Genomic DNA, 17,870 nt, shown 5'->3' with positions numbered 1-17,870 from the left:
TCCGTATTTGGATAACCTTTTGGAGGATACGATAAATCAATTTTGGTTTGCTTCTTTGTGTTTAATTTTCGCAGCTCCCAGACTTCCTTCACCTTTCCAGAGTGTCGTTCCTGTTCTTCTTGGGTCCACTTTCTTCCTTTTGCAGACCTCTTTCTTTCTGAAATTCTGTCCTTTGTGTTGCTTCTCTAAAAAGTATTCTGTTATCTGTTATGTCCATCCTAATTCCTGTGCTTTTCCTATCTTTGTCAATTTCGGTGAATAATGTGGTTTCGGATTTATTCAGTAAATTGAAGATCTGCCTGGCTGGTCTGTGACTATCCATTCAGTATATGTGGCCATAAAATAGTAGTCTTATTTTCCTCATTACATCAGTTAGCTTTTCCACTTTCAAATAGAGCTCTTTGATCTTAAGTTGTGTTCAACATCGTTATTCCTTCTAGTATTTTTCTTATAATTCTTCTTTCAACTTTTTCCAGTTTTGCAATATGCGCAAATCTTATTAGTTTAAGTGTTTCTTCAAATATTTAAGTGTTTCGACGCATACAGTGTTTCAGGCTTTACCACTGTTTGAGTGTTTTTCTTATGTATATTTTATTGCCATTTGGAATGTCTTTTCCTTTTTATGTACTGTATTTTATATGGCTATCTTTTCTTATATTCTCCGAAAAATTTAAAACAGTTTATTTTTGATATTGTTTTGTAATAAATTTTAAGATCTGGATGGACATCATTGATGTTTGCCATGAAATATGCTTTCCCAAACGACATTTTTAGTACTAATTTGCCTTTTTGTTTCTGTAGCTCTGTGATTTGTTCTTTGTCACTATTTAGTGAGTCAGTAATTAACACCATGTAATCTGCAAAAGCTAGACAATCTATGGTCATTTTATGTGGGTTTAAATGTTATTTTTGATGTTGTGTTTGTTAAAGTTCCTTTAATTATTTCTGTTCTTGTATTTGCAAATCCGAATTCCTGTAAAATGTTGACCAGAGCATATCTACCAGTTGAGGCACGTGTCGCTTTAAAATCTACAAAAGTTAATGCGTATTTCAAGTTCCTGGTTTTCCTCGTAAAACTGGAAATTTGGACGGCTGAAGGTGTTTTGATTTTTGTGCTGATCATCTCAGGTTCTGCAACCGTTTTGTATAACGATGGACTTAGAGGGTCACTTATAATTTTTTTTAGATTTAGTAATTGCTCTGCACAAGACCTTCCCTTCCCAAATACTGCTGGATACTCTTAGTCAAGTAGTACTTCAGCTCTTTTTAAAATTGTTAGGACCAGTTTTCTTTCCTTTTTCTTTGGAATGGACATAATAATGCCGATATCCATTCTGATAGTAAGTTGTTTGTTGTCCAGATTTCATTAATTATTTCTCTTGGGTGTAGAATAATGTTGCCACTGGAGTGTTTTCACAATTCAGTAATTATTTTGTCTTATACTGTTGCTTTGTTGTCTTTGTTTTATGATTTCTCTGATTTCCTCTATTGTTGGTGGCTTTGAATTTAATAGTATTTGGATTACACTGTAACACTAAAATTAATCTTTTGCGTGAAATACAGTTGTGTAGTTCTTTGAAGTAGTCCGCAACTATTCTGCTGCTCTCTACCTTATGTGCAGTCTTTTGTGTTTTTGAATCTATAAATTGTAAACTTTTCATTTTCACGATGTTGTAAGACCCCAAAGTCCGAATACCTACCTTTAATTTCCTTGGAAATGTGAGACTGGGTACTCCTTACGGAAAAATCTCTTACAAAAAGCATCTCCTTTGTTGATTGTTCGTTGAGTTAGGGGGACCAATTCCCTAAAGATACTACACAAGGTTGTTAGCCCGGGATTTGGGACCAGCCTAGCAGAGTTATAACATATATTTGTTGTAATTATTTAATTTTTTCACATAATTCGAGTAATTTCCCACGTCTTGAATTCATTCTCCCCGATTCCAACTTATCAGCACACCTGGGATTCTCTTGTATGTCTATTGGTACCTTAAAATGACCCATGATAATGACATTGTTTTTGGTACTTATCAGATCCATTAATTCTTCAATGGAGTCATAATTTTATTTTATTTCTTCAGCGTTACTATTTATCATTGCCAAATATACAGGGTGCGGCAGCGTTCGTAGTAGGATATTAAAAACACACCATCAGGCAGTAACTGTAATTTATTTATTATCTCTTGTGTCAATTAATAGTTAAAGGTGTGCCATTTACTAGTGTGTGAGTCACTGTTTGAATATGACTCCTGTCAAATGATGCCCCCTCTGCACGACACATTCATCTAGGCGGCGTTGGAAGCTTTCCATAACTCGGCGTAACGTATTCCCTGGGATATTGCCAACGGCACTACTGATGCGATCCTTCAACTCAGGAATGGTGGCCAGAATTTGCATGGATTTCTAGCGACAGACATTTCCCAGTAAAGTAATTTCCCGTTTTGGTAACATTTCCTGGCCGCCTCGCTCACCTGACCTTTCATGCGCAGATGTTTTCCTTTGTGGCTATCTGAAGCAAGAAGTGTTCCGAACACATAGTGCCACCATTCCTGAGTTGAAGGATCGCATCAGAACTGCCGTCGGCAATGTTCCAGGGAATACGTTATGCCAAGTTATGGAAAGCTTCCAACGCCGCCTAAATAAGTGTGTTGTGCAGAGGGGGCATCATTTTACAGGAGTCATATTCAAAAAGTAATCCATGCAATAGACAGTGACTTACACGTTAGTAAATGGCACACCTTTAACTATTAATTGACATAAGAGGTATTAGATAGATTGCAGTTACTGCCTGAAGGTGGGATTTTAATATCCTACTATGAACGCTGCCGCACCCTGTACTTGAATTATACTTGTGTCAACTACTCTAGCCAGGAACTTAGTCACTAACGCCCTATCACTCACATGGTAGGTGTTCATTACATTATACATCCCTCTTTCTCTGTTACTAGAATTTTTTCCCGACTGTTGGTTTCCACGATGAATGATTCTGAAATAATCTCATCTAAAGTCAGCATTTCCAACCTATCTTATTTCCCACAGTCGTAAAATGTCCAGCTATCACTTTCTAATAATCTTTTTGACTTTCTTCATTTTTCCGAGATTTACCAGTAATCGTACATTCCATGTTCCAATATTAAATTTATCTTTTACTGTTTTCTCTGGTCTTACTGCTCATACTCTGTGAGGATCTCGCAGGATGTCGACTTTGGGCTCCGAAACCTACACTACTGGCCATTAAAATTGCTACACCACGAAGATGACGTGCTACAGGAGCGAAATTTAACCGACAGGAAGAAGATGCTGTGATATGCAAATTATTAGCTTTTCGCAGCATTCACACAAGGTTGGCGCTGTTGGCGACACCTACAACGTGGTGACATGAGGAAAGTTTCCAACCGATTTGTCATACACAAACAGCAGTTGACCGGCGTTGCCTGGTGAAACGTTTTTGTGATGCCTCGTGTGAGGAGGAGAAATGCATACCATCACGTTTGCGACTTTGATAAAGGTCGGATTGTAGCCTAACGCGATTGCGGTTTATCGTATCGTGACATTGCTGCTCGCGTTGGTCGAGATCCAATGACCGTTAGCAGAATATGGAATCGGTGGGTTCAGGAGGGTAATACTGGATCCCAACGGCCTCGTATCACTATCAGTCGAGATGACAGGCATCTTAATCCGCCTGGCTGTAACGGATCGCGCAGCCACGTCTCGATCCCTAAGTCAACAGATGGGGACGCTTGCAAGACAACAACCATCTGCACGAACGGTTCGATAACGTTTGCAGCAGCATGGACTACCAGATCGGAGACCATTGCTGCGGTTACCCTTGACGCTGCATCACAGACAGGAGCGCCTGCGATGGTGCACTCAACGACGAACCTGGGTGTACGAATGTCAAAACGTCATTGTTTGAGATGAATCCAGGTTATGTTTACAGCATCATGATGGTCGCATCCGTGTTTGGCGACATCGCAGTGAATGCCCATTGTAAGCGTGTATTTGTCATCGCCATACTTTGAACAGTGGACGTTACATTTCGTATGTGTTACGACCCGTGGCTCTACCCTTCATTCGATCCCTGCGAAACCCTACATTTCAGCAGGATAATGCACGACCGCATGTTGCAGGTCCTGTACGGGCCTTTCTGGATACAGAAAATGTTCGACTGCTGCCCTGGCCAGCACATTCTCCAGATCTCTCACCAATTGAAAACGTCTGGTCAGTGGTGGCCGAACAACTGGCTCGTCATAATACGACAGTCACTACTCTTGATGAACTGTGGTATCATGTTGAAGCTGCATGGGCAGCTGTACCTGTACACGGCATCCAAGCTCTGTTTGACTCAATGCCCAGGCGTATCAAGGACGTTATTACGGCCAGAGGTGGTTGTACTGGGAACTGATTTCTCAGGATTTATGCACCCAAATTGCGTGAAAATGTAATCACATGTCAGTTCTAGTACATCTGTCCATTGAATACCTGTTTATCACCTGCATTTCTTGTTGGTGCATCAGTTTTAATGGCCAGTAGTGTGTGATCAGCAAATGATACCTTTGTTACTAGATTCTGCCATGGTTGCTATACATGGAACATCCAAATGGATTTTTAATGTTGTGATTTCCCGTTGCTTTCCACAGTTGCACGCCGTACAAAATAAGTATAATGGTCACAAAATAGGTGTATTCTGAGATCAAACCACAAAATAATCAGCGAAGATGAGTCTTCATTGACGATAAGCAAAGCTAAAGATCGCTAAGTACATGTGTAGAGAACTCAATTGAAGTGCACAGAAATCACAAAACCTGATATAAACCTATTTGTGCTGTACAGAGACCAGTCCTGTGCTAGGGGGAGAATGGAGAGGATTTGATTAAGCCTGGGAGAAAGGGTACTGAACCACAAGATACCGCTTCAGGTAACTAACGAGGTGGCCGGGGTGGATCTTACCGATTTGCTGACGTCGTGTGGCGTGTGGACTTATTGGGAGAGGTTGCACTCGCCGTCCGAACTAGAGGGGGCAAACTAGTTCACCTTTGGGAACTAGTACATTGGTGATCTTTCTTTTTAGTAACCATTCATTTTTTCTCGTTAATCGTTTCTTTTTTATCTAAGTGTGTGCTATGTAGAGTTTAGATAAATTTCCCGAAAAATATCAAGAACGTGCTAGTATTACATTTGCATGATAAATTCATTGATTACTTAATGTAGACAGATTGTTTACTTCGATTTCCTTACCTGAATGTGTTATTAAAAAGCGTCACATTAGTCAGGTGATGTGACTCGCCAGTGACCACAAGCCAGTCAGAGAGAGCCCGGGTCAAGCTGACCAGAAGTACGAATTACGGAATCTGTGCGTGACGTAGCGTTTACAGCCCCAGTCGCCATCCAGTTTCTACGAAATCTGATAGTCGCAGCAAATACAATACTTTCGTTTACAGTCTGTTTACATAAAATTGTACATATTTGTGTGGGCACCTCTAACATTAAATAACTGGGCTAAACTATCCTCTGTCAAACCAACATTAACAGTTTGCGGGTGTGGAAATCAACTGAGCATCAATCATAGTGTGTGAGAAGTGAAGATTTATTTGGAAAGTTAACGACTTCCGATACAGGAGCTGACGAACAGCATACTAAAATTAGAAGGCTTGTATCAGAAACGGCAGGAAATACATAAATTTGCTGGGAGATCGTCGAAACTTGACAAATGAAAATATAAACGATTTTTTGTACCCATGACGAATTAGCACGCGTCATTCCTTTGAAGAGCTTATAATCGAGAAAAATAACCAGATTTTTATGAGTCAGCAGCTGAAAAGCGCCTCAAGGAACGTGCATGGAAACAGTCCTCAGTTTTGGAGAAAGAGAACTTTTAAGTGGGCACAGGCAGCCATTAACAGACGAGACCGAAACTAATATGAAAATCAACAAATCAGTAAATTACGTTTTAATGTTCTTAAAGGATAAATTATACACAAAAATGTATTTGAAAATAAAAGAAAAGAAAAATCCACTAGTAGTTCAGTGCTGCTAATTTTACACGTATTTCGGTCTTTAACTTGCTATGTAAAAGGACAGAAAAAATGGTCCGTCAAACTCTCACTGAATGGCTTTTCTGTTAAATCATTAGTCTCTGTCACAATGGCATAAAATACGATCCCTTTCAGAAGTGCGTGTGTTTTCATTGAAAACATTTTGCCTTGCATGCATAAGACATATGAGGCGATTGTACTGACAGTTTTTGAATTAACTGAGAAGTCTCTTCTCGAAGAACTATCTCATGGATTATGTTTCTGTGCTCCAAAGGGTCCATCAAGCGAGGTGGATGGCGAAAACCATTTCTGTACTGAAGAAGTTCCTTGACGAAACCGAGCAGCGAGCACAAGTACAGATTCCAATTTTTTTCCTGTTTGTATTTTCCTTATCGCTATGTATGTCGAAGCATGGTCTTATGCCGCTTCAGAAGCCAGAACGTATTCGGATTTCAGAATTCTTTAAAACTTCCTTCAAGTAATAATTGATACATTCCCGTCAAATCACGATTAAAGGGATTTAACTACTCGTTTCCAATAGCTTAAGAGCATGTTCAAACAGTTTTATTTGAGTGACATGTTCCTTAAGACAGGTTCTTCACGGTGACATTTAAAAGAAAATGCCAACGCTCTACACGTAGCTGCCAAACTAAGCTTGCCAATTATCCAATTGAGATAGGTGTCAAGTTCATTTAAAAAAATGCTAGTTTGTGTCTGAGTATCCCCTTAAAGTTCGAGGCAAAAGAGACTGAGACACTTGATTGAAGTATAAGTATCTTTTTAGAAAATTTGATTTTCTCGTTATATTTGCGTCAAACGTTTGGTAAGTAGTAGATTTATGGCTTGTGTTATTAACGTTCATGCAGCAATACAGCACTAATAATTAAGTGAAAAATAATAAATTTTTTCGGTAAGAGGACTTTCTGAAAAATATTTATGGGATAAAAAGTAAATACGATTTTATGCCATTCAATTCGACAGGCACTCTTTCTGCTTTCCCTACGGAGTCAAAATCACGTAAAACCACTGTAAGTGGCAGCAAATGGAAAGCATAGAATTTGAGACGTAAGAGAATTCCTCAGTGTCATGTTTTATTTTCAGAAGAAAAGCGAAAATCGAAAGTTTTAGGTAAGCTTTCTTACAGTGCAACAAAAATGTGATATAAATTTATCTTAAAAACTACTCCTAAATCAAGCAGGTGAAACCTAAAAAACTGACAAAGAAAACCAACTTGCCTCGCGATAAATGTGTGTTGTATAGTTGATTAAAGCGACGAAGAGATAAGTATATTTCGTTGTTTGCTGCGTGTATATCACATACAAATTAATTTTTGTATAAGTTACATAGTTGTTAAACAGTTGACGTGGGACTTGGAACGAGTGAACATCCGAAAAAGAACGAGACGGGGGCGGGAACGCGTCAGGCCGCAACCGTTCCTGGAACGAGGACCGGCCGCGACAGTTTCGGGAACGAGGACCGAACGTTCATGGAGGGAAAAGTCGCCGCTAGTGTTCCAACCGTTCGTGGAATGACCGAAATAATCGATGAACGACCGTGCCTTAGAAATCGTTCCTCGAGCCTTCCGTTCACTTCAGTGAACCGTTCCTTTGGACACGTTCTTTCGCGAACAACATTGCTATGTTCTGTCCAAGATGATGAAGAGTTAAACTGTCATTAAATGCAGGGCGGCAAGTGCTTATAAGAAAAAATGTCGACGCCCGAGACGAAGCTCTGTATTATTGAAGGTAAAACTGATTGGACTGACGTTTCGTTGCTTCAGAGGCACCAGCCTACAGTGAACTTCCGACCCCAGAAAATATGACTATTGCCAACTATGTGACTGGGCAGAGGCCAAAGCCTACCTGCTGTGACATACGGAGCTGACCACATCTTGCGTCGACTTAAGTCTCACATTCTGACACAGTCCCAACCATCTGGAAAGCAAACCTCACCTCGACGAGGCAGAGAAGGGACCGTCTAAAACTTGAAGGGTTCTTAGCTGTTGCCACCACGTTAAGTAAATTAGTAACGTCTCTCAAAATAGCCGCTGGATTATGTAGGACACTTTGTACATTACTGCATACTGGAAGCCTGTCATTTGAAACTAAATGATGCTACTGTCAGTTTGCTTAGCGAGTTAACAAATCAGTTCATCTACAAACATTATTTTGTTGTATGGAAATATTTTGCAACTCTATTTTGCAGTTACTTACAGTTAGTTTCGAAGTATCCATATTACCTGCAGTCTCATTTTTTATTTAAATTCATATACAGTACAAACACAACACATGTTTTGTGAAACTTTACCCACGAGAAACATAGGTACGTAGGATGAGAATGCAGATGATAACGGATATTTCGAACTAATTTATCGCAAAATATAGTCACTTAATATTTCTCGACAAGAAAATTACATTTGTAGATTAAGTGATTCATTAACTTGCCAACTTAACTCACTCTAACTTAATTTAATTTCTGATGACAGGCTACCAAAAATGGTTCAAATGGCTCTGAGCACTATGGGACTCAACTGCTGAGGTCATTAGTCCCCTAGAACTTAGAACTAGTTAAACCTAACTAACCTAAGGACATCACAAACATCCATGCCCGAGGCAGGATTCGAACCTGCGACCGTAGCGGTCTTGCGGTTCCAGACTGCAGCGCCTTTAACCGCACGGCCACTTCGGCCGGCGACAGGCTACCAATATATAGTAAGGTACACATGATACCAATAACCCAACAATGTAGAAAAAATTATGTTAATGACATCAACAGAAAAAACTGTTTTCGGCCTGATTTCGTTAGAGTAATTAATACTTAAAATTTTTTAAATTTTATTGAACTGCAGAAAGACAACCCACTGACAGTGACCACCAAACGTGCTTAAACTTGCTTATATATACACTGAAGAGAGGAAGAAACTGGTACGCTCGGCGAATATCGTGCAGGGCCCCCGCGAACACGCAGAAGTGCCGCAGCACGACGTGGCATGGACTCGACTTAAGTCTGAAGTAGTACTGGAGGGAATTGACACCATGAATCCTGCAGAGCTGTCCGTAAATCCATAAGAGTATTAAGCGATGGAGATCTCTTCTGAAAAGCACGTTGCAAGGCATTCCATATATGCTCAATAATGTTCATGTCTGGGTAGTTTGGTTGCCAGCGGAAGTGTTTAAACTTAGAAGATTGCTCCTGGAGCCACTCTGTAGCAATTCTGGAGGTTTAGGGTGTCCCATTATCCTGCTGGGATTGCCCAAGTTTGTCGGAATGTACAATGGACATGAATGGATGCAGATGATCAGACAGGATGCTTACGTTCGTGTCACGTGTCAGAGTCGTATCCAGATGTATCGGGGTTCCATATCACTCCAACTGCACACTCGTCACACTATTACAGAGCCTCCATCAGCTTGAACAGTCCCCTGCTAACATGCAGGATTCATGAGATTGTCTCCATACTCGTACACGTCCATCCGGTCGATACAATTTGAAACGAGACTCGTCTGACCAAGCAACATGTTTCCAGTCATTAACAGTCCAATATCGGTGTTGACGGATCCAGGCGAGGCATAAGGCTTTGTCTCGTGCCATTATCAAGGGTACACGAGGGCGACTTCGGCTCCGAAAGCCCATATCGATGATGTTTCGTTGAATGGTTCGTACGCTGACACTTGTTGATGGGCCTGCATTGAAATCTGCAACAGTTTTCGAAATCGAAATCGTTGCCCTTTTATCACGTTGAACGAGTCTCTCCAGTAGTTGTTGGTCTCGGTCTTGCAGGATCTTTTTCCGGCCGCAGCTATGTCGGAGACCTGATGTATCACCGGATTCCTGATGTTCTAGGTACACTCGTGAAATGATCGTACGGGAAAATCCCCAATTCATCGTTACCTCGGAGATGCTGTGCCCCATCACTCGTGCGCCGATTAAACACCAAGTTCAAACTCACTTAAATCTTGATAACTTGCCATTCTAGCAGCAGTAGTCGATCTAACAACTCCAGACACAATTTCTCCTATAAAGACGTTCCCGACCGCAGCGCCTGGGGAGGCGAAATACGATAACTTTTTTTATTCGGTCTTATTTGCACTGACAACAGTTTTTACTGCAGTGGTTAAGGATTTCAGGCTGACACGCTCATTCTCAAAGAACACAACTTGTTGTTAACCGCAACTGGCCGTAGAATATGGTGCCAAAAGTCATGGTTGGTTGGTTGTTTCGGGGAAGGAGACCAGACAGAGAGGTCATCGGTCTCATCGGCTTATGGAAGGACGGGGAAGGAAGTCGGCCGTGCCCTTTGAAAGGAACCATCCCGGCATTTGCCTGGAGCGATTTAGGGAAATCACGGAAAACCTAAATCAGGATGGCCGGACGCGGGATTGAACCGTCGTCCTCCCGAATGCGAGTCCAGTGTCTAACCACTGCGCCACCTCGCTCGTTCAAAAGTCATGAATAGCTTCTGTACAGAATATTAAATCGTGCGCAACAATACTGTCATTGATATTAGCCTGCATATCTTTTGTTGAACCTGTCTGACTGAGTTTTGGTTGAGTCAGTCAGATGCAACAGTAGATATATAGGCTAATAATCAATGAGAGTACTTGTTGCCCACAGTTTGACATTCTGTACAGAAGCTATTCATGGCTTTTGGCGCCATATTGTATGACCAGTTGCGGTTAACGACGAGGTGTGTGGTTTGAGAATGGGCGTGTCAGCCCGAAACCGGTAACCACTGCAGAATTTTTTCAGAACTGAGCAGCTGGTTGACCTGCCATCCCACATCATGCCTCCAATCAGAAAACCTACGGTGGGCGGACACGCGCGTGATGCGATACGTGGAATTACAAAATTTCCACTAAAATAATTGACTAGTCAGTTTCCAGTGCTGAAATTTTGTTTCTGAAAAATGAACGAGTAGCTGACGCAATAAATGAAACTTTCCAACTAACGTAACAGCCTTGGAAGAAATATTCTCGTTCACCTTCTCGGATTATATCTCAAATGCCATTTTTCTATCGTACACATTTGTTATTAAGCGTTTATAATGAACATAAAGGCATGTCGCCCTTAGTTTATTTTGACACCTATAAACTTAAATATCTACAAAAATAGATGCAAGTCATCAACCTGAATATGGCAAACTGCAGAAACGAGTTGTGACGGTACGTCACATAAATGGACAGTTGGAGAAAGGGAATAGAACTTTATGCTATGAGACGTGTGAACCATAAATTATCTAAAGACTAAGTACGTCTGCGCGATGTGTACCAAATAGTAAAGAATGTAAGTTGTTATTATTAAAACACAAACATCTATGTAATTAATAAAACACAGTTTTTTGTATAATATCTGTGTAACATAGGCCATGAAGATCAGAGACAATGCTTTGATTGAAATCTCGCTCCTGTTTTGTAGTGCTACCTGATAATTAAGTTTTATCTGTATTTTTTGAAAAATATAATAGAGATTGTTATTAGAAAGTGTGTATTATTGACTTAGGTGTCACCTCTCATGGCCGCAACCATTAATTATCATTAGCCAAATTTTTTCAGAAGTTCGAGTTGCGGGGAGCTCTTCTTCCCTAGCAGCATTTGGTCGGTCATTACGCTGACGATTCTGCTTATTAAATGTAAATGCGAGAGACTTCTCAGTTTTGATCTTTCATTAATTTCAAAGTCAAAGAGTAGTGATAAATTTCATTTACCAAAATTCACAGCACTGAATGAGTTCAGTATGTTTCATTTCGGCCGCCTAACGGCAGAGATTCTCTCCAGTTTTGCCTTGCAAATAGTGAACAAGAAATATTGAAAATCATTCCATTCAATAAGCTGCGCTATATCTCAGTTAATCTTCGTGAAATTTGGTACATAAATAACCAGTAGCCCTTGAGACCCATATTAATAATTACAGTTTGCGTAAGAATACGCAAATTTTTATTTCTAAATAGCAGCGCTCAAGCAAACTACTTATTAGAAGGCGGTGAGTCGCGCGTTTCGTTTAAAACATATTATATTGTACGTACTTCGGGACGGCCGATGTCCGTACGAGTGTTAACGCGGAGTAAGTTAATTAAAAGTCTCACGCTAGCCCACAATATTTAAAGACACCCCAACCAAAATCATAAAATATAATTATAAAAATAAAAAATATATAATTATCCCGTGATAAGTGGCCCATACACCCATATACAGTTATACCGTGATAGAGTCCCGTCGTTTATGTTCAAAATGGTTCAAATGGCTCTGAGCATTACGGGACTTAACTTCTGAGGTCATCAGTTCCCAATAACTTAGAATTACTTAAACCTAACTAACCTAAGGGCGTCACACACATCCATGCCCGAGGCAGGATTCGAACCTGCGACAGTAGTGGTCGCGCGGTTCCAGACTGTAGCGGCTAGAACCGCTCGGCCACCCCGGCCGGCTCGTTTATGTACATAATGAGATGATAAAATCATTTTCCAGCAGAAAACATTTAAATATTTAATATGTCATTCAGTGACCTAATGAATGCTTCGGACCCATCTGAACTTTTGGAATTATTAGTTAAGAGCTGACGTAAAGCAAACGTCCGTGATTCCACGACAACTTTCTAAAGACAATCAATGTTGTCTTATGACTGCAATCATATTATGGGTTTGTGTCTGAATTAAAAAAGTGCCCTACACGTCAATCACCCTCCTCCATGGACAGAGCCGTCACAGATTCGGCTCAGATAGGTTAACATATAAACAATTCAGAACATGATACGAAGCAGCAGCGCTGTCCAGTCGTTGAGAGACTAATAATAAAAAAAAAGAATGCTAAGCTTCCGTCTCTGCCCATACTATGCCTCGAATACCGGGTCGTGTTCCTCACACTGTTTATCCCATCTGCAGAACTACCGAAGGTACTCTCTGCTGCCGCACCGCTGCCTATGTGCGAGAGGAATGGTCGCTGTTGTAGTTATAATTAAATGCAGTCCTCTGAATCAACTAACAAAATTTTCTACTTACGAATCTGCTTTCAATAAGAGTACAGTAAATATGAAGTCTGTGTGACTACCAACGTTACAAATCCATAAGGCTAATATTAAATTAAACCAACTAAAACTGTAAATTCTGGCAGTTTAATCCCCGCAGCAGTGCTTTGTTGTTTACGCCTTACAAGCTGGCGTCCTGGAATACCACTACTGCTCGTTGGGTAGCATACGTATCAGGCTCTCTCGAACTGGCCATTAAAAAACCTGAGAGTGATCTCTTACGTAAGAGCGTAATATGCTTCGAAACTCTTTGAGCATAGGTGTGGTAGGTTTCAGAAATCGTTGGTGAATGGACCCTTGAAGTCCGTAACCAGTATTAATGACACTAGTAAACAAGAAGATCTTGACTGAATTCCATTGGAAAACTTTCACAGTTATCATCTGCCCCACTAGATTTATTGATTGCAGTAAAAACTTGAATTTAAATCACCATCACAGCTAAAATTCAACAAATTCCACATTAGAAGGAAACTTGTTTAAAGCCATTCACTGCATGGCAACGTATGAACCCGACGACTCAACCGTGAACTTTGGTAATAGTTTTGGGGATTTGTGACATTTGTAGTCATACAGCCCATAACTTTTTTGGCGATCGTACTGAAAGTAAACTCATAAGTTGGGAATTTTATTAGTTCATTGACAGGACTGGGTTTAATTATACCTATAAATGCGACAATTCCCACGCAAGTAGGCACCGGCGCAATAGCAAAATGTACTTCGGGAGTTCCACACATGGGATAAGCAGCACTGGGAACGCTACCAGGTATCCGAGATACAGTATGCTGGATACCGAATATTAGCTCTCTGTTTCTTTATTAGTTCCTGCATGATTCGACAGCGATGCTGCTCCATACTTGCTGACTGAATTATTTCTTTCTCACGCTATCTAATCTGAATCTGTTTCTGCCGGCCAGAGTGGCCGTGCGGTTCTAGGCGCTACAGTCTGGGACCGAGCCACCGCTACGGTCGCAGGTTCGAATCCTGCCTCGGACATGGATGTGTGTGATGTCCTTATGTTAGTTAGGTTTAATTAGTTCTAAGTTCTAGGCGACTGATGACCTCAGAAGTTAAGTCGTATAGTGCTCAGAGCTATTTGAACCAGCCAATCTGTTTCTTCCTTATGCTCCGATTGGCACATATATGTACATGCCGCGATAACGAAAGAAGAAAGTGATTGTATAAAAAAGACAAAACGACGTTCAGTCTGTGGAGAAGGGTGACATATACGCATATGAGTACAGTCATAACATAATATTTATTACCTTCAGAGAGTAGTCGTGGGATCACCGATGTCTGCTTAATGCCAGCTCTTAATCATGGCGCACGGTTGCGGTTCTTACATGCCACACTCCATTGATAAGTCTGGTAGGTAACAGTTAGGGCACAGTAAGCACAGCTTGCGGGCACATCTCGTTGACGTTACTAGACACTCGAATGGAGATAGAAAGGCTTCAACTATTTTAAATTTTTTACGTCTAAGTAAAAACCCACAATCATAAACTTCATTGTTGTTTTTTCCACCTAAGTGAGGTGAACAATGCATTTCCGTATTCTCTTTAGTTCTTGTTCAAATTGTTTTTATTTTCATTACAAGAGCATGTTCGTAATAAAGCTACAGAATTTGAAGAAATCTGTAGTAACTTAAAACTGCAGTAAAACAATCTTCTCTAATTTAAGATGCGAAAACACTCCAGCATGCCCACATTATGCAGTAAAAAATGGAAATTTGTGGTAAGGTCTTATGGAATGAAACTGCTGAAGTAATCGGTCCCTAAGCTTACGCACTACTTAATCTAACTTAAACTAGCTTACGCTAAAGACATCACACACGTCCATGCCCGAGGGAGGACTCGAACCTACGATGGGGAGAGCCGCGCGGACCGTGACGTGACAATACGCCCTAGAGCGCCCGGCTACCCCGCGCGGCCATTATGCAGTATTTCTCGTAAGACTGCTTCAGTACTTCGCTTAAGATTTAATGATGTAGTAACGTTATTTGTGAACCTCGCCTTTAAAAGCCTTCCATACATAATAGTTTATTACCCTGCCATGCAGCAGTTCCGAAGTACAATAGTAATCGCAGCCATGATAACGGACTTACATTTTATACCAACAAAGCAAAAAACGTGGTACCTGTAAGTCCTCTGGAGTGATATTGCATACATTCTCCATTATCCACTAGTAAGCCTAGCACCATTAGAACAGAGTTCTCCAGAGTAAATAGGTGTAGTGGGCAGACTTCTTGTTGTATGTCCGTGTATAAAGTCACCTGCTCGCTTTTGCTAACCGTTACTTCGGTAGCGGAGAAGAAATGATACTAAGAAACAAGGGCTTCAACGAGTTGCTACTATAAATAAGATTCCTGGGATCACAAAACTGTAGCGTGAAGAAGCAAAGTGTGAACTACATATTAAGGACTTTGCCTTACTCGTGAATTTCGACATGGATACAATTTGAATTCCCTGTGCTTCGATCAGAATGACGGTATTAGTGTTCTACATCTACATTTATACTTCTCAAGCCACCCAACGGTGTGTGCCGGAGGGCACTTTACGTGCCACTGTCATTACCTTCCTTTCCTGTTCCAGTCGCGCATGGTTCGTGGGAAGAAAGACTGCCGGAAAGCCTCCGTGCGCGCGCGAATCTCTCTAATTTTACATTCGTGAGCTCCTCGGGAGGTATAAGTAGGGGGAAGCAATATATTCGATACCTCATCCAGAAACGCACCCTCTCGAAACCTGGACAGCAAGCTACACCACGATGCAGAGCGCCTCTCTTGCAGAGTATGCCACTTGAGTTTGCTAAACATCTCCGTAACGCTATCACGCTTACCAAATAACCCTGTGACGAAACGCGCCGCTCTTCTTTGGATCTTCTCTATCTCCTCCGCCAACCCGATCTGGTACGGATCGTTGATCAGCTTGCTGCGTCAATACTTTCTAACTTAATGGCTATAACCTGCGCGCCAACAAACAGAAATCTGCCACCGCGTTCTGATGCAGGAAGCTGTAGAGAGGCCGCACTGACACAACGGAAGTCTCCGCCCTGGTCGTAGGGGGAGACTAGTTCCTATAGTTACCAGACGGTTAGCCCCGTCGCTGGTGGCGAGGCTGAAACACTGCTGACACAGTATAGTACGGGGACCAGACTGGAGCGGTGAACACCGCGATTACACCACGTCCGAGCTTGGCACTGCGCCGCTTCCAGAGCCTACGTGATCGGACATAATATCCGGTCACCACAGGGACGGGCGGAGCGACCATAAATACTGCCTGCCTCGGCTAAACAGTATCTGTTACATTCTACCGCCAGCTCCGTCAGGTACTCTACGACAGTCGTCGGCTGAGAGGGTCACTCAGCCTGTTGCTGCTAAATACTGTTTCTGCTAGCTGTGGGACTAGAGGCTACACCAAGTTCTTGATGCAGCGGGAAGCTTGACTGATGCTCTCCAGCTGGTGGCCAACTGCTGACTGACTTCAATTGACTTTAGGGCGCCTAGCGAGGGGTCTCAGATTCGCACCTGCACCTAACTGGCTGCCGAGCCATTACCTGCGCAGCATGCACGCACTCTGTTACCACATACACTGTATCACATGCTGGAATCCTTGGTTCGCCTCCACGCTTGGGTGCTCCATGCACTGAGCCCGCCCCATCCTATTAGCTGTTCATGCCTCTGACGACGTGGCTGATTTACTGAGGATCCTGCAGTCACTGGGTGCCTCCCACCTACCCGGGAAGACGCAGCCTTCCACTCGATGAGCTGCTGGCATCACTTCGTCACGACTGCCGCGTGCTCGCCTTGGCGACCTCGTGAGCTGGCCGCCTCCCGGGGCTGAGTCCTGAGCTGATAACATACCACCTTCCGCCGCTGGGCGCTGACTACAGCAAGACGAAGCTTCGACTACTGTTCTACTTGTAATGATTAAATTGACTATTGTTTTCTCGCTGCTTCTGTGACTTTCCGATGGCCGTCTGCAGAGCTCTATACGCCTGCTGCCCCGCCAGCCATCCTCATCATCACTGCGATCTGCAACGAAGTCAACAAATCGCTCAAGACAATCTGATGCCGCTGCAAGCTAAAGGAACAGTCAAACTACGATTTTTTTCGCTAGATTGGAGAACTGGCCCATTATAGTGCCTCAGTTCGTTTCAGCCTAATACGAGGCGCGATGGTAATGGGGCAGAGGGGTTTCAAGTTGCGGATAAAAACGGATCAACATCGTACTTCCACTGCTTTCATACATTGACAGCGTGGCATAGATTTAGTGTGTTAGTGCTATGCAACACTACATATTTCAAAAACCGACGGGAGCTCAGATCAGTAAAGGGGGAAAGAACAATTGTGGCCCGCATCTCGTGGTCGTGCGGTAGCGTTCTCGCTTCCCACGCCCGGGTTCCCGGGTTCGATTCCCGGCGGGGTCAGGGATTTTCTCTGCCTCGTGATGGCTGGGTGTTGTGTGATGTCCTTAGGTTAGTTAGGTTTAAGTAGTTCTAAGTTCTAGGGGACTGATGACCATAGATGTTAAGTCCCATAGTGCTCAGAGCCATTTTGAACAATTGTGAACTGCTGTCGAACATTAGGTTCTCACCATAGTAATAAACATCAGTATAGAAGTTTTTACTTTCTTGATTATTGAAACAGAAGAATGCTAAGGATAAACTTGTTAAACGGTAACTCTTGAATAACAAGTCAAATTTACGTGACCCCATCCAAAAAGAAAGAAAAAATAGACCAACTCCAAGAGGGAACATGATTACAATATGAGCATGGACGCTGCGTGAAACATAATATGTTGAAGTTTATTTGGCAAGCTA

This window comes from Schistocerca serialis, chromosome 1 (genome assembly GCF_023864345.2).
Source record: "Schistocerca serialis cubense isolate TAMUIC-IGC-003099 chromosome 1, iqSchSeri2.2, whole genome shotgun sequence".
NCBI lineage: Eukaryota > Metazoa > Arthropoda > Insecta > Orthoptera > Acrididae > Schistocerca > Schistocerca serialis.
This window is presented reverse-complemented; position numbering follows the sequence as displayed.